The sequence below is a fragment of the Idiotropiscis lumnitzeri genome, unplaced genomic scaffold (genome assembly GCF_059441095.1).
Source record: "Idiotropiscis lumnitzeri isolate Australia: NSW breed Sydney's pygmy pipehorse unplaced genomic scaffold, RoL_Ilum_1.0 HiC_scaffold_190, whole genome shotgun sequence".
Classification (NCBI taxonomy): domain Eukaryota; kingdom Metazoa; phylum Chordata; class Actinopteri; order Syngnathiformes; family Syngnathidae; genus Idiotropiscis; species Idiotropiscis lumnitzeri.
The window spans coordinates 64,509-90,711 of record NW_028283728.1 but is presented as its reverse complement, the minus strand read 5'-3'; positions in this window follow the sequence as shown (position 1 = coordinate 90,711).

Genomic DNA, 26,203 nt, shown 5'->3' with positions numbered 1-26,203 from the left:
CTATATAAAGGTGGAAATGTACATTGGAAACGTTTGGTTTAGCTGTTATAAAAGTTTGTTTTTTTAGTGCTGTAAATGCATTTTCAGCTCGCGCTGTACACATTTGCTATGAGAGGCATTATCTCAGAAGGGAAATATTGGACAATCAAATTAATGACTGCCCAGGCTTCAGGATGTCTTTTTACACTATATAAAGGTGGAAATTTACATTGGAAACGTTTGGTTTAGCTGTTATAAAAGTTTGTTTTTTTTAGTGCTGAAAATGCATTTTCAGCTCGCACTGTACACATTTGCTGTGTGAGGCATTATCTCATAAGGGAAATACTGGACAATCAAATTAATGACTTCCCAGGCTTCAGGATGCCTTTTTACACTCTATAAATGTGGAAATTTACATTGGAAACGTTTGGTTTAGCTGTTAATGAAGTTTCGTTTTTTTAGTGCTGAAAATTCATTGTCTGCTGGCGCTGTACACTTTTTCTAAGTGTTGCAATATCTCATGAAGGAAATACTGGACAATCAAATTAATGACTTTCCAGGCTTCAGGATGCCTTTCTACACTATATAAAGGTGGAAATTTACATTGGAAACGTTTGGTTTAGCTGTTATAAAAGTTTGGTTTTTTAGTGCTGTAAATGCATTTTCAGCTCGCGCTGTACACATTTGCTATGAGAGGCATTATCTCATAAGGGAAATATTGGACAATCAAATTAATGACTGCCCAGGCTTCAGGATGTCTTTTTACACTATATAAGGGTGGAAATTTACATTGGAAACGTTTAGTTTAGCTGTTAATGAAGTTTCGTTTTTTTAGTGCTGAAAATTCATTGTCTGCTGGCGCTGTACACTTTTTCTAAGTGTTGCAATATCTCATGAAGGAAATACTGGACAATCAAATTAATGACTTTCCAGGCTTCAGGATGCCTTTCTACACTATATAAAGGTGGAAATGTACATTGGAAACGTTTGGTTTAGCTGTTATAAAAGTTTGGTTTTTTAGTGCTGTAAATGCATTTTCAGCTCGCGCTGTACACATTTGCTATGAGAGGCATTATCTCAGAAGGGAAATATTGGACAATCAAATTAATGACTGCCCAGGCTTCAGGATGTCTTTTTACACTATATAAAGGTGGAAATTTACATTGGAAACGTTTGGTTTAGCTGTTATAAAAGTTTGGTTTTTTTAGTGCTGAAAATGCATTTTCAGCTCGCACTGTACACATTTGCTGTGTGAGGCATTATCTCATAAGGGAAATACTGGACAATCAAATTAATGACTGCCCAGGCTTCAGGATGTCTTTTTACACTATATAAAGGTGGAAATTTACATTGGAAACGTTTGGTTTAGCTGTTATAAAAGTTTAGTTTTTTAGTGCTGAAAATGCATTTTCAGCTCGCACTGTACACATTTGCTATGTGAGGCATTATCTCATAAGGGAAATACTGGACAATCAAATTAATGACTGCCCAGGCTTCAGGATGTCTTTTTACACTATATAAAGGTGGAAATTTACATTGGAAATGTTTGGTTTAGCTGTTATAAAAGTTTGGTTTTTTTAGTGCTGAAAATGCATTTTCAGCTCGCACTGTACACATTTGCTGTGTGAGGCATTATCTCATAAGGGAAATACTGGACAATCAAATTAATGACTGCCCAGGCTTCAGGATGTCTTTTTACACTATATAAAGGTGTAAATTTACATTGGAAACGTTTGGTTTAGCTGTTATAAAAGTTTGGTTTTTTAGTGCTGAAAATGCATTTTCAGCTCGCACTGTACACATTTGCTATGTGAGGCATTATCTCATAAGGGAAATACTGGACAATCAAATTAATGACTTCCCAGGCTTCAGGATGCCTTTTTACACTCTATAAATGTGGAAATTTACATTGGAAACGTTTGGTTTAGCTGTTAATGAAGTTTCGTTTTTTTAGTGCTGAAAATTCATTGTCTGCTGGCGCTGTACACTTTTTCTAAGTGTTGCAATATCTCATGAAGGAAATACTGGACAATCAAATTAATGACTTTCCAGGCTTCAGGATGCCTTTCTACACTATATAAAGGTGGAAATTTACATTGGAAACGTTTGGTTTAGCTGTTATAAAAGTTTGGTTTTTTAGTGCTGAAAATGCATTTTCAGCTCGCGCTGTACACATTTGCTATGAGAGGCATTATCTCATAAGGGAAATATTGGACAATCAAATTAATGACTGCCCAGGCTTCAGGATGTCTTTTTACACTATATAAGGGTGGAAATTTACATTGGAAACGTTTAGTTTAGCTGTTAATGAAGTTTCGTTTTTTTAGTGCTGAAAATTCATTGTCTGCTGGCGCTGTACACTTTTTCTAAGTGTTGCAATATCTCATGAAGGAAATACTGGACAATCAAATTAATGACTTTCCAGGCTTCAGGATGCCTTCTACACTATATAAAGGTGGAAATGTACATTGGAAACGTTTGGTTTAGCTGTTATAAAAGTTTGGTTTTTTAGTGCTGTAAATGCATTTTCAGCTCGCGCTGTACACATTTGCTATGAGAGGCATTATCTCAGAAGGGAAATATTGGACAATCAAATTAATGACTGCCCAGGCTTCAGGATGTCTTTTTACACTATATAAAGGTGGAAATTTACATTGGAAACGTTTGGTTTAGCTGTTATAAAAGTTTGGTTTTTTTAGTGCTGAAAATGCATTTTCAGCTCGCACTGTACACATTTGCTGTGTGAGGCATTATCTCATAAGGGAAATACTGGACAATCAAATTAATGACTGCCCAGGCTTCAGGAAGTCTTTTTACACTATATAAAGGTGGAAATTTACATTGGAAACGTTTGGTTTAGCTGTTATAAAAGTTTGGTTTTTTAGTGCTGAAAATGCATTTTCAGCTCGCACTGTACACATTTGCTATGTGAGGCATTATCTCATAAGGGAAATACTGGACAATCAAATTAATGACTTCCCAGGCTTCAGGATGCCTTTTTACACTCTATAAATGTGGAAATTTACATTGGAAACGTTTGGTTTAGCTGTTAATGAAGTTTCGTTTTTTTAGTGCTGAAAATTCATTGTCTGCTGGCGCTGTACACTTTTTCTAAGTGTTGCAATATCTCATGAAGGAAATACTGGACAATCAAATTAATGACTTTCCAGGCTTCAGGATGCCTTTCTACACTATATAAAGGTGGAAATTTACATTGGAAACGTTTGGTTTAGCTGTTATAAAAGTTTGGTTTTTTAGTGCTGTAAATGCATTTTCAGCTCGCGCTGTACACATTTGCTATGAGAGGCATTATCTCATAAGGGAAATACTGGACAATCAAATTAATGACTTCCCAGGCTTCAGGATGCCTTTTTACACTCTATAAATGTGGAAATTTACATTGGAAACGTTTGGTTTAGCTGTTAATGAAGTTTCGTTTTTTTAGTGCTGAAAATTCATTGTCTGCTGGCGCTGTACACTTTTTCTAAGTGTTGCAATATCTCATGAAGGAAATACTGGACAATCAAATTAATGACTTTCCAGGCTTCAGGATGCCTTTCTACACTATATAAAGGTGGAAATGTACATTGGAAACGTTTGGTTTAGCTGTTATAAAAGTTTGGTTTTTTAGTGCTGTAAATGCATTTTCAGCTCGCGCTGTACACATTTGCTATGAGAGGCATTATCTCAGAAGGGAAATATTGGACAATCAAATTAATGACTGCCCAGGCTTCAGGATGTCTTTTTACACTATATAAAGGTGGAAATTTACATTGGAAACGTTTGGTTTAGCTGTTATAAAAGTTTGTTTTTTTTAGTGCTGAAAATGCATTTTCAGCTCGCACTGTACACATTTGCTGTGTGAGGCATTATCTCATAAGGGAAATACTGGACAATCAAATTAATGACTGCCCAGGCTTCAGGATGTCTTTTTACACTATATAAAGGTGGAAATTTACATTGGAAACGTTTGGTTTAGCTGTTATAAAAGTTTGGTTTTTTAGTGCTGAAAATGCATTTTCAGCTCGCACTGTACACATTTGCTATGTGAGGCATTATCTCATAAGGGAAATACTGGACAATCAAATTAATGACTTCCCAGGCTTCAGGATGCCTTTTTACACTCTATAAATGTGGAAATTTACATTGGAAACGTTTGGTTTAGCTGTTAATGAAGTTTCGTTTTTTTAGTGCTGAAAATTCATTGTCTGCTGGCGCTGTACACTTTTTCTAAGTGTTGCAATATCTCATGAAGGAAATACTGGACAATCAAATTAATGACTTTCCAGGCTTCAGGATGCCTTTCTACACTATATAAAGGTGGAAATTTACATTGGAAACGTTTGGTTTAGCTGTTATAAAAGTTTGGTTTTTTAGTGCTGTAAATGCATTTTCAGCTCGCGCTGTACACATTTGCTATGAGAGGCATTATCTCATAAGGGAAATATTGGACAATCAAATTAATGACTGCCCAGGCTTCAGGATGTCTTTTTACACTATATAAGGGTGGAAATTTACATTGGAAACGTTTAGTTTAGCTGTTAATGAAGTTTCGTTTTTTTAGTGCTGAAAATTCATTGTCTGCTGGCGCTGTACACTTTTTCTAAGTGTTGCAATATCTCATGAAGGAAATACTGGACAATCAAATTAATGACTTTCCAGGCTTCAGGATGCCTTTCTACACTATATAAAGGTGGAAATGTACATTGGAAACGTTTGGTTTAGCTGTTATAAAAGTTTGGTTTTTTAGTGCTGTAAATGCATTTTCAGCTCGCGCTGTACACATTTGCTATGAGAGGCATTATCTCAGAAGGGAAATATTGGACAATCAAATTAATGACTGCCCAGGCTTCAGGATGTCTTTTTACACTATATAAAGGTGGAAATTTACATTGGAAACGTTTGGTTTAGCTGTTATAAAAGTTTGTTTTTTTTAGTGCTGAAAATGCATTTTCAGCTCGCACTGTACACATTTGCTGTGTGAGGCATTATCTCATAAGGGAAATACTGGACAATCAAATTAATGACTGCCCAGGCTTCAGGATGTCTTTTTACACTATATAAAGGTGGAAATTTACATTGGAAACGTTTGGTTTAGCTGTTATAAAAGTTTGGTTTTTTAGTGCTGAAAATGCATTTTCAGCTCGCACTGTACACATTTGCTATGTGAGGCATTATCTCATAAGGGAAATACTGGACAATCAAATTAATGACTTCCCAGGCTTCAGGATGCCTTTTTACACTCTATAAATGTGGAAATTTACATTGGAAACGTTTGGTTTAGCTGTTAATGAAGTTTCGTTTTTTTAGTGCTGAAAATTCATTGTCTGCTGGCGCTGTACACTTTTTCTAAGTGTTGCAATATCTCATGAAGGAAATACTGGACAATCAAATTAATGACTTTCCAGGCTTCAGGATGCCTTTCTACACTATATAAAGGTGGAAATTTACATTGGAAACGTTTGGTTTAGCTGTTATAAAAGTTTGGTTTTTTAGTGCTGTAAATGCATTTTCAGCTCGCGCTGTACACATTTGCTATGAGAGGCATTATCTCATAAGGGAAATATTGGACAATCAAATTAATGACTGCCCAGGCTTCAGGATGTCTTTTTACACTATATAAGGGTGGAAATTTACATTGGAAACGTTTAGTTTAGCTGTTAATGAAGTTTCGTTTTTTTAGTGCTGAAAATTCATTGTCTGCTGGCGCTGTACACTTTTTCTAAGTGTTGCAATATCTCATGAAGGAAATACTGGACAATCAAATTAATGACTTTCCAGGCTTCAGGATGCCTTTCTACACTATATAAAGGTGGAAATGTACATTGGAAACGTTTGGTTTAGCTGTTATAAAAGTTTGGTTTTTTAGTGCTGTAAATGCATTTTCAGCTCGCGCTGTACACATTTGCTATGAGAGGCATTATCTCAGAAGGGAAATATTGGACAATCAAATTAATGACTGCCCAGGCTTCAGGATGTCTTTTTACACTATATAAAGGTGGAAATTTACATTGGAAACGTTTGGTTTAGCTGTTATAAAAGTTTGGTTTTTTTAGTGCTGAAAATGCATTTTCAGCTCGCACTGTACACATTTGCTGTGTGAGGCATTATCTCATAAGGGAAATACTGGACAATCAAATTAATGACTGCCCAGGCTTCAGGATGTCTTTTTACACTATATAAAGGTGGAAATTTACATTGGAAACGTTTGGTTTAGCTGTTATAAAAGTTTAGTTTTTTAGTGCTGAAAATGCATTTTCAGCTCGCACTGTACACATTTGCTATGTGAGGCATTATCTCATAAGGGAAATACTGGACAATCAAATTAATGACTGCCCAGGCTTCAGGATGTCTTTTTACACTATATAAAGGTGGAAATTTACATTGGAAACGTTTGGTTTAGCTGTTATAAAAGTTTGGTTTTTTTAGTGCTGAAAATGCATTTTCAGCTCGCACTGTACACATTTGCTGTGTGAGGCATTATCTCATAAGGGAAATACTGGACAATCAAATTAATGACTGCCCAGGCTTCAGGATGTCTTTTTACACTATATAAAGGTGTAAATTTACATTGGAAACGTTTGGTTTAGCTGTTATAAAAGTTTGGTTTTTTAGTGCTGAAAATGCATTTTCAGCTCGCACTGTACACATTTGCTATGTGAGGCATTATCTCATAAGGGAAATACTGGACAATCAAATTAATGACTTCCCAGGCTTCAGGATGCCTTTTTACACTCTATAAATGTGGAAATTTACATTGGAAACGTTTGGTTTAGCTGTTAATGAAGTTTCGTTTTTTTAGTGCTGAAAATTCATTGTCTGCTGGCGCTGTACACTTTTTCTAAGTGTTGCAATATCTCATGAAGGAAATACTGGACAATCAAATTAATGACTTTCCAGGCTTCAGGATGCCTTTCTACACTATATAAAGGTGGAAATTTACATTGGAAACGTTTGGTTTAGCTGTTATAAAAGTTTGGTTTTTTAGTGCTGAAAATGCATTTTCAGCTCGCGCTGTACACATTTGCTATGAGAGGCATTATCTCATAAGGGAAATATTGGACAATCAAATTAATGACTGCCCAGGCTTCAGGATGTCTTTTTACACTATATAAGGGTGGAAATTTACATTGGAAACGTTTAGTTTAGCTGTTAATGAAGTTTCGTTTTTTTAGTGCTGAAAATTCATTGTCTGCTGGCGCTGTACACTTTTTCTAAGTGTTGCAATATCTCATGAAGGAAATACTGGACAATCAAATTAATGACTTTCCAGGCTTCAGGATGCCTTCTACACTATATAAAGGTGGAAATGTACATTGGAAACGTTTGGTTTAGCTGTTATAAAAGTTTGGTTTTTTAGTGCTGTAAATGCATTTTCAGCTCGCGCTGTACACATTTGCTATGAGAGGCATTATCTCAGAAGGGAAATATTGGACAATCAAATTAATGACTGCCCAGGCTTCAGGATGTCTTTTTACACTATATAAAGGTGGAAATTTACATTGGAAACGTTTGGTTTAGCTGTTATAAAAGTTTGGTTTTTTTAGTGCTGAAAATGCATTTTCAGCTCGCACTGTACACATTTGCTGTGTGAGGCATTATCTCATAAGGGAAATACTGGACAATCAAATTAATGACTGCCCAGGCTTCAGGATGTCTTTTTACACTATATAAAGGTGGAAATTTACATTGGAAACGTTTGGTTTAGCTGTTATAAAAGTTTGTTTTTTTAGTGCTGAAAATGCATTTTCAGCTCGCACTGTACACATTTGCTATGTGAGGCATTATCTCATAAGGGAAATACTGGACAATCAAATTAATGACTTCCCAGGCTTCAGGATGCCTTTTTACACTCTATAAATGTGGAAATTTACATTGGAAACGTTTGGTTTAGCTGTTAATGAAGTTTCGTTTTTTTAGTGCTGAAAATTCATTGTCTGCTGGCGCTGTACACTTTTTCTAAGTGTTGCAATATCTCATGAAGGAAATACTGGACAATCAAATTAATGACTTTCCAGGCTTCAGGATGCCTTTCTACACTATATAAAGGTGGAAATTTACATTGGAAACGTTTGGTTTAGCTGTTATAAAAGTTTGGTTTTTTAGTGCTGTAAATGCATTTTCAGCTCGCGCTGTACACATTTGCTATGAGAGGCATTATCTCAGAAGGGAAATATTGGACAATCAAATTAATGACTGCCCAGGCTTCAGGATGTCTTTTTACACTATATAAGGGTGGAAATTTACATTGGAAACGTTTAGTTTAGCTGTTAATGAAGTTTCGTTTTTTTAGTGCTGAAAATTCATTGTCTGCTGGCGCTGTACACTTTTTCTAAGTGTTGCAATATCTCATGAAGGAAATACTGGACAATCAAATTAATGACTTTCCAGGCTTCAGGATGCCTTTCTACACTATATAAAGGTGGAAATGTACATTGGAAACGTTTGGTTTAGCTGTTATAAAAGTTTGGTTTTTTAGTGCTGTAAATGCATTTTCAGCTCGCGCTGTACACATTTGCTATGAGAGGCATTATCTCAGAAGGGAAATATTGGACAATCAAATTAATGACTGCCCAGGCTTCAGGATGTCTTTTTACACTCTATAAAGGTGGAAATTTACATTGGAAACGTTTGGTTTAGCTGTTGTAAAAGTTTGGTTTTTTTAGTGCTGAAAATGCATTTTCAGCTCGCACTGTACACATTTGCTGTGTGAGGCATTATCTCATAAGGGAAATACTGGACAATCAAATTAATGACTGCCCAGGCTTCAGGATGTCTTTTTACACTATATAAAGGTGGAAATTTACATTGGAAACGTTTGGTTTAGCTGTTATAAAAGTTTGGTTTTTTAGTGCTGAAAATGCATTTTCAGCTCGCACTGTACACATTTGCTATGTGAGGCATTATCTCATAAGGGAAATACTGGACAATCAAATTAATGACTTCCCAGGCTTCAGGATGCCTTTTTACACTCTATAAATGTGGAAATTTACATTGGAAACGTTTGGTTTAGCTGTTAATGAAGTTTCGTTTTTTTAGTGCTGAAAATTCATTGTCTGCTGGCGCTGTACACTTTTTCTAAGTGTTGCAATATCTCATGAAGGAAATACTGGACAATCAAATTAATGACTTTCCAGGCTTCAGGATGCCTTTCTACACTATATAAAGTGGAAATGTACATTGGAAACGTTTGGTTTAGCTGTTATAAAAGTTTGGTTTTTTAGTGCTGTAAATGCATTTTCAGCTCGCGCTGTACACATTTGCTATGAGAGGCATTATCTCATAAGGGAAATATTAGACAATCAAATTAATGACTGCCCAGGCTTCAGGATGTCTTTTTACACTATATAAGGGTGGAAATTTACATCGGAAACGTTTAGTTTAGCTGTTAATGAAGTTTCGTTTTTTTAGTGCTGAAAATTCATTGTCTGCTGGCGCTGTACACTTTTTCTAAGTGTTGCAATATCTCATGAAGGAAATACTGGACAATCAAATTAATGACTTTCCAGGCTTCAGGATGCCTTTCTACACGATATAAAGGTGGAAATGTACATTGGAAACGTTTGGTTTAGCTGTTATAAAAGTTTGTTTTTTTAGTGCTGTAAATGCATTTTCAGCTCGCGCTGTACACATTTGCTATGAGAGGCATTATCTCAAAAGGGAAATATTGGACAATCAAATTAATGACTGCCCAGGCTTCAGGATGTCTTTTTACACTATAAAAAGGTGGAAATTTACATTGGAAACGTTTGGTTTAGCTGTTATAAAAGTTTGGTTTTTTAGTGCTGAAAATGCATTTTCAGCTCGCACTGTACACATTTGCTATGTGAGGCATTATCTCATAAGGGAAATACTGGACAATCAAATTAATGACTTCCCAGGCTTCAGGATGCCTTTTTACACTCTATAAATGTGGAAATTTACATTGGAAACGTTTGGTTTAGCTGTTAATGAAGTTTCGTTTTTTTAGTGCTGAAAATTCATTGTCTGCTGGCGCTGTACACTTTTTCTAAGTGTTGCAATATCTCATGAAGGAAATACTGGACAATCAAATTAATGACTTTCCAGGCTTCAGGATGCCTTTCTACACTATATAAAGGTGGAAATTTACATTGGAAACGTTTGGTTTAGCTGTTATAAAAGTTTGGTTTTTTAGTGCTGTAAATGCATTTTCAGCTCGCGCTGTACACATTTGCTATGAGAGGCATTATCTCATAAGGGAAATATTGGACAATCAAATTAATGACTGCCCAGGCTTCAGGATGTCTTTTTACACTATATAAAGGTGGAAATTTACATTGGAAACGTTTAGTTTAGCTGTTAATGAAGTTTCGTTTTTTTTAGTGCTGAAAATTCATTGTCTGCTGGCGCTGTACACTTTTTCTAAGTGTTGCAATATCTCATGAAGGAAATACTGGACAATCAAATTAATGACTTTCCAGGCTTCAGGATGCCTTTCTACACTATATAAAGGTGGAAATTTACATTGGAAACGTTTGGTTTAGCTGTTATAAAAGTTTGGTTTTTTAGTGCTGTAAATGCATTTTCAGCTCGCGCTGTACACATTTGCTATGAGAGGCATTATCTCATAAGGGAAATATTGGACAATCAAATTAATGACTGCCCAGGCTTCAGGATGTCTTTTTACACTATATAAAGGTGGAAATTTACATTGGAAACGTTTGGTTTAGCTATTATAAAAGTTTGGTTTTTTAGTGCTGTAAATGCATTTTCAGCTCGCGCTGTACACATTTGCTACGAGAGGCATTATCTCATAAGGGAAATATTGGACAATCAAATTAATGGCTGCCCAGGCTTCAGGGTGTCTTTTTACTCTATATAAAGTTGGAAATTTACATTGGAAACGTTTAGTTTAGCTGTTAATGAAGTTTCGTTTTTTTAGTGCTGAAAATTCATTGTCTGCTGGCGCTGTACACTTTTTCTAAGTGTTGCAATATCTCATGAAGGAAATACTGGACAATCAAATCAATGACTTTCCAGGCTTCAGGATGCCTTTCTACACTATATAAAGGTGGAAATGTACATTGGAAACGTTTGGTTTAGCTGTTATAAAAGTTTGGTTTTTTAGTGCTGTAAATGCATTTTCAGCTCGCGCTGTACACATTTGCTATGAGAGGCATTGTCTCATAAGGGAAATATTGGACAATCAAATTAATGACTGCCTAGGCTTCGGGATGTCTTTTTACACTATATAAAGGTGGAAATTTACATTGGAAACGTTTGGTTTAGCTGTTATAAAAGTTTGTTTTTTTTAGTGCTGAAAATGCATTTTCAGCTCGCACTGTACACATTTGCTATGTGAGGCATTATCTCATAAGGGAAATACTGGACAATCAAATTAATGACTGCCCAGGCTTCAGGATGTCTTTTTACACTATATAAAGGTGGAAATTTAAATTGGAAACGTTTGGTTTAGCTGTTATAAAAGTTTGTTTTTTTAGTGCTGAAAATGCATTTTCAGCTCGCACTGTACACATTTGCTATGTGAGGCATTATCTCATAAGGGAAATACTGGACAATCAAATTAATGACTTCCCAGGCTTCAGGATGCCTTTTTACACTCTATAAATGTGGAAATTTACATTGGAAACGTTTGGTTTAGCTGTTAATGAAGTTTCGTTTTTTTAGTGCTGAAAATTCATTGTCTGCTGGCGCTGTACACTTTTTCTAAGTGTTGCAATATCTCATGAAGGAAATACTGGACAATCAAATTAATGACTTTCCAGGCTTCAGGATGCCTTTCTACACTATATAAAGGTGGAAATTTACATTGGAAACGTTTGGTTTAGCTGTTATAAAAGTTTGGTTTTTTAGTGCTGTAAATGCATTTTCAGCTCGCGCTGTACACATTTGCTATGAGAGGCATTATCTCATAAGGGAAATATTGGACAATCAAATTAATGACTGCCCAGGCTTCAGGATGTATTTTTACACTATATAAGGGTGGAAATTTACATTGGAAACGTTTAGTTTAGCTGTTAATGAAGTTTCGTTTTTTTAGTGCTGAAAATTCATTGTCTGCTGGCGCTGTACACTTTTTCTAAGTGTTGCAATATCTCATGAAGGAAATACTGGACAATCAAATTAATGACTTTCCAGGCTTCAGGATGCCTTTCTACACTATATAAAGGTGGAAATGTACATTGGAAACGTTTGGTTTAGCTGTTATAAAAGTTTGGTTTTTTAGTGCTGTAAATGCATTTTCAGCTCGCGCTGTACACATTTGCTATGAGAGGCATTATCTCAGAAGGGAAATATTGGACAATCAAATTAATGACTGCCCAGGCTTCAGGATGTCTTTTTACACTATATAAAGGTGGAAATTTACATTGGAAACGTTTGGTTTAGCTGTTATAAAAGTTTGGTTTTTTTAGTGCTGAAAATGCATTTTCAGCTCGCACTGTACACATTTGCTATGTGAGGCATTATCTCATAAGGGAAATACTGGACAATCAAATTAATGACTGCCCAGGCTTCAGGATGTCTTTTTACACTATCTAAAGGTGGAAATTTACATTGGAAACGTTTGGTTTAGCTGTTATAAAAGTTTGGTTTTTTAGTGCTGAAAATGCATTTTCAGCTCGCACTGTACACATTTGCTATGTGAGGCATTATCTCATAAGGGAAATACTGGACAATCAAATTAATGACTTCCCAGGCTTCAGGATGCCTTTTTACACTCTATAAATGTGGAAATTTATATTGGAAACGTTTGGTTTAGCTGTTAATGAAGTTTCGTTTTTTTAGTGCTGAAAATTCATTGTCTGCTGGCGCTGTACACTTTTTCTAAGTGTTGCAATATCTCATGAAGGAAATACTGGACAATCAAATTAATGACTTTCCAGGCTTCAGGATGCCTTTCTACACTATATAAAGGTGGAAATTTACATTTGAAACGTTTGGTTTAGCTGTTATAAAAGTTTGGTTTTTTAGTGCTGTAAATGCATTTTCAGCTCGCGCTGTACACATTTGCTATGAGAGGCATTATCTCATAAGGGAAATATTGGACAATCAAATTAATGACTGCCCAGGCTTCAGGATGTCTTTTTACACTATATAAAGGTGGAAATATACATTGGAAACGTTTAGTTTAGCTGTTAATGAAGTTTCGTTTTTTTAGTGCTGAAAATTCATTGTCTGCTGGCGCTGTACACTTTTTCTAAGTGTTGCAATATCTCATGAAGGAAATACTGGACAATCAAATTAATGACTTTCCAGGCTTCAGGATGCCTTTCTACACTATATAAAGGTGGAAATTTACATTGGAAACGTTTGGTTTAGCTGTTATAAAAGTTTGTTTTTTTAGTGCTGTAAATGCATTTTCAGCTCGCGCTGTACACATTTGCTATGAGAGGCATTATCTCATAAGGGAAATATTGGACAATCAAATTAATGACTGCCCAGGCTTCAGGATGTCTTTTTACACTATATAAAGGTGGAAATTTACATTGGAAACGTTTGGTTTAGCTGTTATAAAAGTTTGTTTTTTTAGTGCTGTAAATGCATTTTCAGCTCGCGCTGTACACATTTGCTATGTGAGGCATTATCTCATAAGGGAAATACTGGACAATCAAATTAATGACTTTTCAGGCTTCAGGATGCCTTTCTACACTATATAAAGGTGGAAATGTACATTGGAAACGTTTGGTTTAGCTGTTAATGAAGTTTCGTTTTTTTAGTGCTGAAAATTCATTGTCTGCTGGCGCTGTACACCTTTTCTAAGTGTTGCAATATCTCATGAAGGAAATACTGGACAATCAAATTAATGACTTTCCAGGCTTCAGGATGCCTTTCTACACTATATAAAGGTGGAAATTTACATTGGAAACGTTTGGTTTAGCTGTTATAAAAGTTTGTTTTTTTTGTGCTGTAAATGCATTTTCAGCTCGCGCTGTACACATTTGCTATGAGAGGCATTATCTCATAAGGGAAATATTGGAAAATCAAATTAATGACTGCCCAGGCTTCAGGATGTCTTTTTACACTATATAAAGGTGGAAATTTACATTGGAAACGTTTGGTTTAGGTGTTATAAAAGTTTGGTTTTTTAGTGCTGAAAATGCATTTTCAGCTCGCACTGTACACATTTGCTATGTGAGGCATTATCTCATAAGGGAAATACTGGACAATCAAATTAATGACTTCCCAGGCTTCAGGATGCCTTTTTACACTCTATAAATGTGGAAATTTACATTGGAAACGTTTGGTTTAGCTGTTAATGAAGTTTCGTTTTTTTATTGCTGAAAATTCATTGTCTGCTGGCGCTGTACACTTTTTCTAAGTTTTGCAATATCTCATGTAGGAAATACTGGACAATCAAATTAATGACTTTCCAGGCTTCAGGATGCCTTTCTACACTTTATAAAGGTGGAAATTTACATTGGAAACGTTTGGTTTAGCTGTTATAAAAGTTTGGTTTTTTAGTGCTGTAAATGCATTTTCAGCTCGCGCTGTACACATTTGCTATGAGAGGCTTTATCTCAGAAGGGAAATATTGGACAATCAAATTAATGACTGCCCAGGCTTCAGGATGCCTTTCTACACTATATAAAGGTGGAAATTTACATTGGAAACGTTTGGTTTAGCTGTTATTAAAGTTTGTTTTTTTAGTGCTGTAAATGCATTTTCAGCTCGCGCTGTACACATTTGCTATGTGAGGCATTATCTCATAAGGGAAATACTGGACAATCAAATTAATGACTGCCCAGGCTTCAGGATGTCTTTTTACACTATATAAAGGTGGAAATTTACATTGGAAACGTTTGGTTTAGCTGTTATAAAAGTTTGTTTTTTTAGTGCTGAAAATGCATTTTCAGCTCGCACTGTACACATTTGCTATGTGAGGCATTATCTCATAAGGGAAATACTGGACAATCAAATTAATGACTTCCCAGGCTTCAGGATGCCTTTTTACACTCTATAAATGTGGAAATTTACATTGGAAACGTTTGGTTTAGCTGTTAATGAAGTTTCGTTTTTTTAGTGCTGAAAATTCATTGTCTGCTGGCGCTGTACACTTTTTCTAAGTGTTGCAATATCTCATGAAGGAAATACTGGACAATCAAATTAATGACTTTCCAGGCTTCATGATGCCTTTCTACACTATATAAAGGTGGAAATTTACATTGGAAACGTTTGGTTTAGCTGTTATAAAAGTTTGGTTTTTTAGTGCTGTAAATGCATTTTCAGCTCGCGCTGTACACATTTGCTATGAGAGGCATTATCTCATAAGGGAAATATTGGACAATCAAATTAATGACTGCCCAGGCTTCAGGATGTCTTTTTACACTATATAAAGGTGGAAATTTACATTGGAAACGTTTGGTTTAGCTGTTATAAAAGTTTGGTTTTTTAGTGCTGAAAATGCATTTTCAGCTCGCACTGTACACATTTGCTATGTGAGGCATTATCTCATAAGGGAAATACTGGACAATCAAATTAATGACTTCCCAGGCTTCAGGATGCCTTTTTACACTCTATAAATGTGGAAATTTACATTGGAAACGTTTGGTTTAGCTGTTAATGAAGTTTCGTTTTTTTAGTGCTGAAAATTCATTGTCTGCTGGCGCTGTACACTTTTTCTAAGTGTTGCAATTTCTCATGAAGGAAATACTGGACAATCAATTTAATGACTTTCCAGGCTTCAGGATGCCTTTCTACACTATATAAAGGTGGAAATTTACATTGGAAACGTTTGGTTTAGCTGTTATAAAAGTTTGGTTTTTTAGTGCTGTATATGCATTTTCAGCTCGCGCTGTACACATTTGCTATGAGAGGCATTATCTCATAAGGGAAATATTGGACAATCAAATTAATGACTGCCCAGGCTTCAGGATGTCTTTTTACACTATATAAAGGTGGAAATTTACATTGGAAACGTTTAGTTTAGCTGTTAATGAAGTTTCGTTTTTTTAGTGCTGAAAATTCATTGTCTGCTGGCGCTGTACACTTTTTCTAAGTGTTGCAATATCTCATGAAGGAAATACTGGACAATCAAATTAATGACTTTCCAGGCTTCAGGATGCCTTTCTACACTATATAAAGGTGGAAATGTACATTGGAAACGTTTGGTTTAGCTGTTATAAAAGTTTGGTTTTTTAGTGCTGTAAATGCATTTTCAGCTCGCGCTGTACACATTTGCTATGAGAGGCATTATCTCATAAGGGAAATATTGGACAATCAAATGAATGACTGCCCAGGCTTCAGGATGTCTTTTTACACTATATAAAGGTGGAAATTTACATTGGAAACGTTTGGTTTAGCTGTTATAAAAGTTTAGTTTTTTAGTGCTGAAAATGCATTTTCAGCTCGCACTGAACACATTTGCTATGTGAGGCATTATCTCATAAGGGAAATACTGGACAATCAAATTAATGACTTCCCAGGCTTCAGGATGCCTTTTTACACTCTATAAATGTGGAAATTTACATTGGAAACGTTTGGTTTAGCTGTTAATGAAGTTTCGTTTTTTAGTGCTGAAAATTCATTGTCTGCTGGCGCTGTACACTTTTTCTAAGTGTTGCAATATCTCATGAAGGAAATACTGGACAATCAAATTAATGACTTTCCAGGCTTCAGGATGCCTTTTTACACTATATAAAGGTGGAAATTTACATTGGAAACGTTTGGTTTAGCTGTAATAAAAGTTAGGTTTTTTAGTGCTGTAAATGCATTTTCAGCTCGCGCTGTACACATTTGCTATGAGAGGCATTATCTCATAAGGGAAATATTGGACAATCAAATTAATGACTGCCCAGGCTTCAGGATGTCTTTTTACACTATATAAAGGTGGAAATTTACATTGGAAACGTTTGGTTTAGCTGTTATAAAAGTATGGTTTTTTAGTGCTGAAAATGCATTTACAGCACGAAAAAAACAAACTTTTATAACAGCTAAACCAAACGTTTCCAATGTAAATTTCCACATTTATATAGTGTAAAAAGGCATCCTGAAGCCTGGGAAGTCATTAATTTGATTGTCCAGTATTTCCCTTATGAGATAATGCCTCACATAGCAAATGTGTACAGCGCGAGCTGAAAATGCATTTACAGCACTAAAAAAACAAACTTTTATAACAGCTAAACTAAACGTTTCCAATGTAAATTTCCACCTTTATATAGTGTAAAAAGACATCCTGAAGCCTGGGCAGTCATTAATTTGATTGTCCAATATTTCCCTTATGAGATAATGCCTCTCATAGAAAATGTGTACAGCGCGAGCTGAAAATGCATTTACAGCACTAAAAAACCAAACTTTTATAACAGCTAAACCAAACGTTTCCAATGTAAATTTCCACCTTTATATAGTGTAAAAAAAACATCCTGAAGCCTGGGCAGTCATTAATTTGATTGTCCAATATTTCCCTTATGAGATAATGCCTCTCATAGCAAATGTGTACAGCGCGAGCTGAAAATGCATTTACAGCACTAAAAAACCAAACTTTTATAACAGCTAAACCAAACGTTTCCAATGTAAATTTCCACCTTTATATAGTGTAGAAAGGCATCCTGAAGCCTGGAAAGTCATTAATTTGATTGTCCAGTATTTCCTACATGAGATATTGCAACACTTAGAAAAAGTGTACAACGCCAGCAGACAATGAATTTGCAGCACTAAAAAAACGAAACTTCATTTACAGCTAAACCAAACGTTTCCAATGTAAATTTCCACATTTATATAGTGTAAAAAGGCATCCTGAAGCCTGGGAAGTCATTAATTTGATTGTCCAGTATTTCCCTTATGAGATAATGCCTCACATAGCAAATGTGTACAGCGCGAGCTGAAAATGCATTTACAGCACTAAAAAAACAAACTTTTATAACAGCTAAACTAAACGTTTCCAATGTAAATTTTCACCTTTATATAGTGTAAAAAGACATCCTGAAGCCTGGGCAGTCATTAATTTGATTGTCCAATATTTTCCTTATGAGATAATGCCTCTCATAGCAAATGTGTACAGCGCGAGCTGAAAATGCATTTACAGCACTAAAAAACCAAACTTTTATAACAGCTAAACCAAACGTTTCCAATGTAAATTTCCACAATTATATAGTGTAAAAAGGTCTCCTGAAGCCTGGGAAGTCATTAATTTGATTGTCCAGCATTTCCATTATGAGATAATGTCTCACATAGCAAATGTGTACAGCGCGAGCTGAAAATGCATTTACAGCACTAAAAAAACAAACTTTTATAACAGCTAAACCAAACGTTTACAATGTAAATTTCCACCTTTATATAGTGTAAAAAGGCATCCTGAAGCCTGGAAAGTCATTAATTTGATTGTCCAGTATTTCCTTCATGAGAAAATGCAACACTTAGAAAAAGTGTACAGCGCCAGCAGACAATGAATTTGCAGCACTAAAAAAACGAAACTTCATTAACAGCTAAACCAAACGTTTCCAATGTAAATTTCCACATTTATATAGTGTAAAAAGGCATCCTGAAGCCTGGGAAGTCATTAATTTGATTGTCCATTATTTCCCTTATGAGATAATGCCTCACATAGCAAATGTGTACAGCGCGAGCTGAAAATGCATTTACAGCACTAAAAAAACAAACTTTTATAACAGCTAAACTAAACGTTTCCAATGTAAATTTCCACCTCTATATAGTGTAAAAAGGTCTCCTGAAGCCTGGTAAGTCATTAATTTGATTGTCCAGTATTTCCCTTATGGGATAATGCCTCACATAGCAAATGTGTACAGCGCGAGCTGAAAATGCATTTACAGCACTAAAAAAACAAACGTTTATAACAGCTAAACCAAACGTTTCCAATGTAAATTTCCACCTTTATATAGTGTAAAAAGGCATCCTGAAGCCTGGAAAGTCATTAATTTGATTGTCCAGTATTTCCTTCATGAGATATTGCAACACTTAGAAAAAGTGTACAGCGACAGCAGACAGCAGGCTGCCAGGATGGCCGAGTGGTCTAAGGCGCCGCGTTCCGGTCCCAGTCTCCCCAAGAGGCCTGGGTTCGAATCTCGAATTGGCTGCCAGGATGGCCGAGTGGTCTAAGGCGCCGCGTTCCGGACCCAGTCTCCCCAGGAGGCCTGGGTTCGAATCTCGAATTTCCCCATTGTGGGACTAATAAAGGCATTATTATTATATTATTATTATCATTAGACAATGAATTTGCAGCACTAAAAAAACGAAACTTCATTAACAGCTAAACCAAACGTTTCCAATGTAAATTTCCACATTTATATAGTGTAAAAAGGCATCCTGAAGCCTGGGAAGTCATTAATTTGATTGTCCAGTATTTCCTTCATGAGATATTGCAACACTTAGAAAAAGTGTACAGCGCCAGCAGACAATGAATTTGCAGCACTAAAAAAACGAAACTTCATTAACAGCTAAACCAAACGTTTCCAATGTAAATTTCCACATTTATATAGTGTAAAAAGGCATCCTGAAGCCTGGGAAGTCATTAATTTGATTGTCCAGTATTTCCCTTATGAGATAATGCCTCACATAGCAAATGTGTACAGCGCGAGCTGAAAATGCATTTACAGCACTAAAAAAACTAACTTTTATAACAGCTAAACTAAACGTTTCCAATGTAAATTTCCACCTTTATATAGTGTAAAAAAGACATCCTGAAGCCTGGGCAGTCATTAATTTGATTGTCCAATATTTCCCTTATGAGATAATGCCTCACATAGCATTTACAGCACTAAAAAACCAAACTTTTATAACAGCTAAACCAAACGTTTCCAATGTAAATTTCCACCTTTATATAGTGTAGAAAGGCATCCTGAAGCCTGGAAAGTCATTAATTTGATTGTCCAGTATTTCCTTCATGAGATATTGCAACACTTAGAAAAAGTGTACAGCGCCAGCAGACAATGAATTTTCAGCACTAAAAAAACGAAACTTCATTAACAGCTAAACCAAACGTTTCCAATGTAAATTTCCACATTTATATAGTGTAAAAAGGCATCCTGAACCCTGGGAAGTCATTAATTTGATTGTCCAGTATTTCCCTTATGAGATAATGCCTCACATAGCAAATGAGTACAGCGCGAGCTGAAAATGCATTTACAGCACTAAAAAACCAAACTTTTATAACAGCTAAACCAAACGTTTCCAATGTACATTTCCACCTTTATATAGTGTAAAAAGGCATCCTGAAGCCTGGGAAGTCATTAATTTGATTGTCCAGTATTTCCCTTATGAGATAATGCCTCACATAGCAAATGTGTACAGTGCGAGCTGAAAATGCATTTACAGCACGAAAAAAACAAACTTTTATAACAGCTAAACCAAACGTTTCCAATGTAAATTTCCACATTTATATAGTGTAAAAAGGCATCCTGAAGCCTGGGAAGTCATTAATTTGATTGTCCAGTATTTCCCTTATGAGATAATGCCTCACATAGCAAATGTGTACAGCGCGAGCTGAAAATGCATTTACAGCACTAAAAAACCAAACTTTTATAACAGCTAAACCAAACGTGTCCAATGTAAATTTCCACCTTTATATAGTGTAGAAAGGCATCCTGAAGCCTGGAAAGTCATGAATTTGATTGTCCAGTATTTCCTTCATGAGATATTGCAACACTTAGAAAAAGTGTACAGCGCCAGCAGACAATGAATTTGCAGCACTAAAAAAACGAAACTTCATTTCCAGCTAAACCAAACGTTTCCGATGTAAATTTCCACATTTATATAGTGTAAAAAGGCATCCTGAAGCCTGGGAAGTCATTAATTTGATTGTCCAGTATTTCCCTTATGAGATAATGCCTCACATAGCAAATGTGTACAGCGCGAGCTGAAAATGCATTTACAGCACTAAAAAAACAAACTTTTATAACAGCTAAACTAAACGTTTCCAATGTAAATTTTCACCTTTATATAGTGTAAAAAGACATCCTGAAGCCTGGGCAGTCATTAATTTGATGTCCAATATTTCCCTTATGAGATAATGCCTCTCATAGCAAATGTGTACAGCGCGAGCTGAAAATGCATTTACAGCACTAAAAAACCAAACTTTTATAACAGCTAAACCAAACGTTTCCAATGTAAATTTCCACCTTTATATAGTGTAGAAAGGCATCCTGAAGCCTGGAAAGTCATTAATTTGATTGTCCAGTATTTCCTTCATGAGATATTGCAACACTTAGAAAAAGTGTACAGCGCCAGCAGACAATGAATTTGCAGCACTAAAAAAACGAAACTTCATTAACAGCTAAACCAAACGTTTCCAATGTAAATTTCCACCTTTATATAGTGTAGAAAGGCATCCTGAAGCCTGGGCAGTCATTAATTTGATTGTCCAATATTTCCCTTATGAGATAATGCCTCTCATAGCAAATGTGTACAGCGTGAGCTGAAAATGCATTTACAGCACAAAAAAAACAAACTTTTATAACAGCTAAACCAAACGTTTCCAATGTAAATTTCCACCTTTATATAGTGTAAAAAGACATCCTGAAGCCTGGGAAGTCATTAATTTGATTGTCCAGTATTTCCCTTATGAGATAATGCCTCACCATAGCAAATGTGTACAGCGCGAGCTGAAAATGCATTTACAGCACTAAAAAATCAAACTTTTATAACAGCTAAACCAAACGTTTCCAATGTAAATTTCCACCTTTATATAGTGTAAAAAGGCATCCTGAAGCCTGGGAAGTCATTAATTTGATTGTCCAGTATTTCCCTTTTGAGATAATGCCTCACATAGCAAATGTGTACAGCGCGAGCTGAAAATGCATTTACAGCACTAAAAAACCAAACTTTTATAACAGCTAAACCAAACGTTTCCAATGTAAATTTCCACCTTTATATAGTGTAAAAAGGCATCCTGAAGCCTGGGAAGTCATTAATTTGATTGTCCAGTATTTCCCTTATGAGATAATGCCTCACATAGCAAATGTGTACAGCGCGAGCTGAGAATGCATTTACAGCACTAAAAAAACAAACTTTTATAACAGCTAAACCAAACGTTTCCAATGTAAATTTCCACCTTTATACAGTGTAGAAAGGCATCCTGAAGCCTGGAAAGTCATTAATTTGATTGTCCAGTATTTCCTTCATGAGATATTGCAACACTTAGAAAAAGTGTACAGCGCCAGCAGACAATGAATTTGCAGCACTAAAAAAACGAAACTTCATTAACAGCTAAACCAAACGTTTCCAATGTAAATTTCCACATTTATATAGTGTAAAAAGGCATCCTGAAGCCTGGGAAGTCATTAATTTGATTGTCCAGTATTTCCTTCATGAGATATTGCAACACTTAGAAAAAGTGTACAGCGCCAGCAGACAATGAATTTGCAGCACTAAAAAAACGAAACTTCATTAACAGCTAAACCAAACGTTTCCAATGTAAATTTCCACATTTATATAGTGTAAAAATGCATCCTGAAGCCTGGGAAGTCATTAATTTCTTTGTCCAGTATTTCCTTCATGAGATACAGCAACACTTAGAAAAAGTCTGTGTGACAGCCTGGAGAGACTGCTGACAGGAGGGAATAGACCCCACTGGGGCTGACATGGGCTAGCTACCCATGCTGGCAGTCTCTGACACTGTGTTCAGTTTGTTGGAGACACCCGCCAAGTGCTACAGAAAGTCTACAAAGAATGACACCCCTACAGCCTGCGAGAGCGGGGGCGCAAGATGGCTCAATGACTGACCACACGGTTACAGACCTAGGAACAAACATGACTACGAGCAAGAACACGGTGCATGAGACAATGGCAGCAGGACACTCACTTCAGGTCTGCACCTGTGGCTGGGCAAAAGTAACATCAGTTACAGGGTTGAAGATCCACCAAGGAAAGAAGCGGTGTTTGGGAAAGCCGAGTCAAGGGCCTCGCATTGACCAATACTTCTTACGAAGTAATGCGTCAAATCAGTCGAGTGAAGCACAGCGACGGGAAAAAACCCAAAGTTCGCAGAGCATCAGCCCCCCTGTCACTGAGGAGGGTATTATAAACACAGAATTGCAGGAGGTAGAACCCACCCAGCCACAGAGACCTCCCAAAGAGAACAAGATCAAAGGGCACAGACAGAGTGTGAGGTGGCCCAAAACTATTGAGAAGAGAGAGTGGGAAACCGTCAATAACGACCTGGTGAAAATGTTGGAGCAACAAGTGGGCACTGCAGAGAGAAAGCTGGAACACATCGGTGACATCATCTACCACTATGGAGAGGAGCGCTTTGGAGTGAACAGCTGGAAAACCACCAACAAAATACCACCACCAACCAAACCTAGGAGGCAACAAGAGATAGAGAGACTGATCAGGGAAAGAAGGGACCTGCGGAAACAGTGGAGAAAAGCCTCTGATCCAGAGAGAGAAGGTCTCATGCTGCTCCATGGGGACATCAAGCTCCGGTTGAAAACCTTACGAAGAGCAGAGAACTTGAGGAAACTTCGCAGGAAGAAGGAACACACAAGAACCCTGTTCTATAAAAATCCCTTCAAGTTTGTCAAAGATCTCTTCGCTAAGGACAAAAGCGGGTTCCTGCAAACTTCAAAGAAGGAACTTGAAGAGCACCTGGAAAAGGTCTACCAAGACACGAAAAGGCATGAACAGCTAGCCATCCCACATGATATCCCCCCCATTCGACCACCAGAGGTCAACATCGAGACCGGCCCTCCAAAATGGAAAGAAGTGGAGAACATGGTGGGCGTGCAAGATCAGGATCTGCACCAGGACCAAATGGAGTGTCATATAAGCTCTACAAGAACTCACCAGATGTCCTACGCTATCTTTGGAGGCTAATGAGAATCGTCTGGCAGAAGGGGATAATACCAAAGGCATGGCGAAGGGCTGGAGGTGTACTAATTCCAAAAGAGAAGGACGCAGATATCAGTCAATTTCGGCCAATCAGCCTTCTCAACGTTGAAGGGAAAATCTTTTTCAGCGTCTTGACACACACCACCTACCTGGAGAAAAAACGAGTACATTGACACATCCGTACAAAAGGCTGGAATTTCTGGATTCTCTGGCTGCTTGGAGCACACCAGTATGATCTGGCATCAGATTCAAGCAGCGAAGAAGAACAAAGGGGATCTTCATGTCATCTTTCTCGACCTAGCCAATGCCTTTGGTTCAGTTCCGCATAGCCTTCTCTGGGAGTCCTTCAACTTCTTCCGCGTTCCAACATCCATCACTACCTTGGTAAAATTCTACTTTGAAGACCTGCAGCTGTGCTTCACAACACCCGACTTCAAAACATCATGGCAGCAAGTAGAAGTAGGCATCATGGCAGGTTGCACGATCTCACCCCTGGCCTTTACAATGGCCATGGAGGTCATCATCAGGGCCTCAAAATGGGTGGCGGGGTGAGCGAACCAGGAACGGGATCCGCCTTCCACCGTCCGAGTATATATGGACGACATGACCACTCTGACCACCACTGCAGCTTGCACCAGGCGGCTACTTAGTAAGCTGCAGGAAAACATCAGCTGGGCCCGGATGAAAATCAAGCCGAACAAGTCACGTAGCATCTCGATAATCAAGGGAGAGCTAAAAGACGTGAAGTTCTGCATTGGTGACGAACCAATACCAACGGTGGCAGAACAACCTGTCAAAAGCCTGGGCAGATGGTATGACTCAAGTCTTAAGGATAAAAACCAGGTGCAGCAGCTAAGACAGGATATCATCAACGATCTGAACAACATCAACAAGACTCCACTACCAGGGAAGCTCAAGCTCTGGTGTCTGCAATTTGGGCTTCTCCCTCTCGTGATGTGGCCACTCACTGTCTACGAGGTCCCACTAACAACTGTGGAGAAGATGGAGCGAGCCATCACAGTATATGTGAAACAGTGGCTTGGTGTCCCACGCTGTCTGAATAACATCAGCCTCTATGGCAAAGGAGTCCTCGAACTGCCCATCACAAGTCTCACTGAAGAATACAAGTGCTCTAAAGTGAGACTACAGATGACGCTGACGGACTCCAGAGACCGGACCATCAGTGAAACGGCACCACCCCTGTCAACTGCACGGAAATGGACACCATCCAGTGCAGTGCAGCATGCCACAGCAGCCCTGAGGCACAGCGATATTGTGGGACACGTCCAGAGGGGAAGAGGAGGCTTTGGCCTTACAGCAAGCAAACCAACTTGGTGTAAGGCCTCAACCGCAGAGAGGAAAAAAATGGTCGTGGAGGAGGTGCGCCGCCAGGAAGAGGCTGAAAGGTCTGCAAAGGCTGTCTCGCTTGCCAAGCAGGGACAGTGGATGAGGTGGGAAGGCCTGGAGAAAAGAAAGCTTGGCTGGAGGGATCTCTGGGAGATGGAAGCTAGCAACATCAGCTTCATCATCAGAGCTACCAATGACGTGCTGCCATCCCCAAAAAACCTCCACCAGTGGTATGGCGAAGATCCAACCTGTGCCCTCTGCCCAACACCAGCAACTCTCAAACACATCCTGACTGGTTGTAAGACCAGCCTCACACAAGGCCGCTATACCTGGAGGCACAACCAGGTCCTCAAGAGCTTGGCAGCAGTGCTTGAAAGCAGGAGAACTACCATCAACTCCTTGCCCTTAAGAGCCACCACTACCATTACAGCACCAAAATTTGTCCGAGAGGGACAGGAAAAGCCCAACCATCCTTTTCTCAAGCCAGAAGTTGGTCAGCTAACCAAGGCTCGGGATTGGAAGATGCTGGTCGATATAGGTCAGCAACTAATCTTCCCAGCAGAGATTGCAACCACCACCCTAAGGCCAGACTTAGTGCTGTGGTCCCATTCATTGAAGACTGTCTACATTGCAGAGCTCACAGTCCCGTGGGAAAATGCAGTTGAAGAGGCCTATGAGCGTAAGAAGTTGCGCTACACTGAACTGGCGGCGGACGCACAACAACGAGGGTGGAAAGCCAAGGTCTATCCCGTCGAAGTTGGATGCAGAGGGTTTCTGGCCTCATCAACCATCAAGCTGCTGAAAGACCTGGGAATCCATGGACAGGCTCTGCGGCACACAGTCAGATCGCTCTCTAAAGCGGCTGAAAGAAGCAGCCAGTGGATCTGGATGAAGAGGAAGGACCCCTACTGGGCTCATAGATCAGCAACATGACCCCCGTCCCCCCTCCCCATCCCACCACTAATCTGCGTCATCCCACTTGAGTACCCAGGGCAGAACCATCCACCACAGTTAATTGGGCATGGGACATAAGCGCGGGCGTGATCAACCGGCCGCTGGCCACCATCGATGAGGGTGTCTAGTGATAAAGGCCGAAACACCCAGTGATTTGATG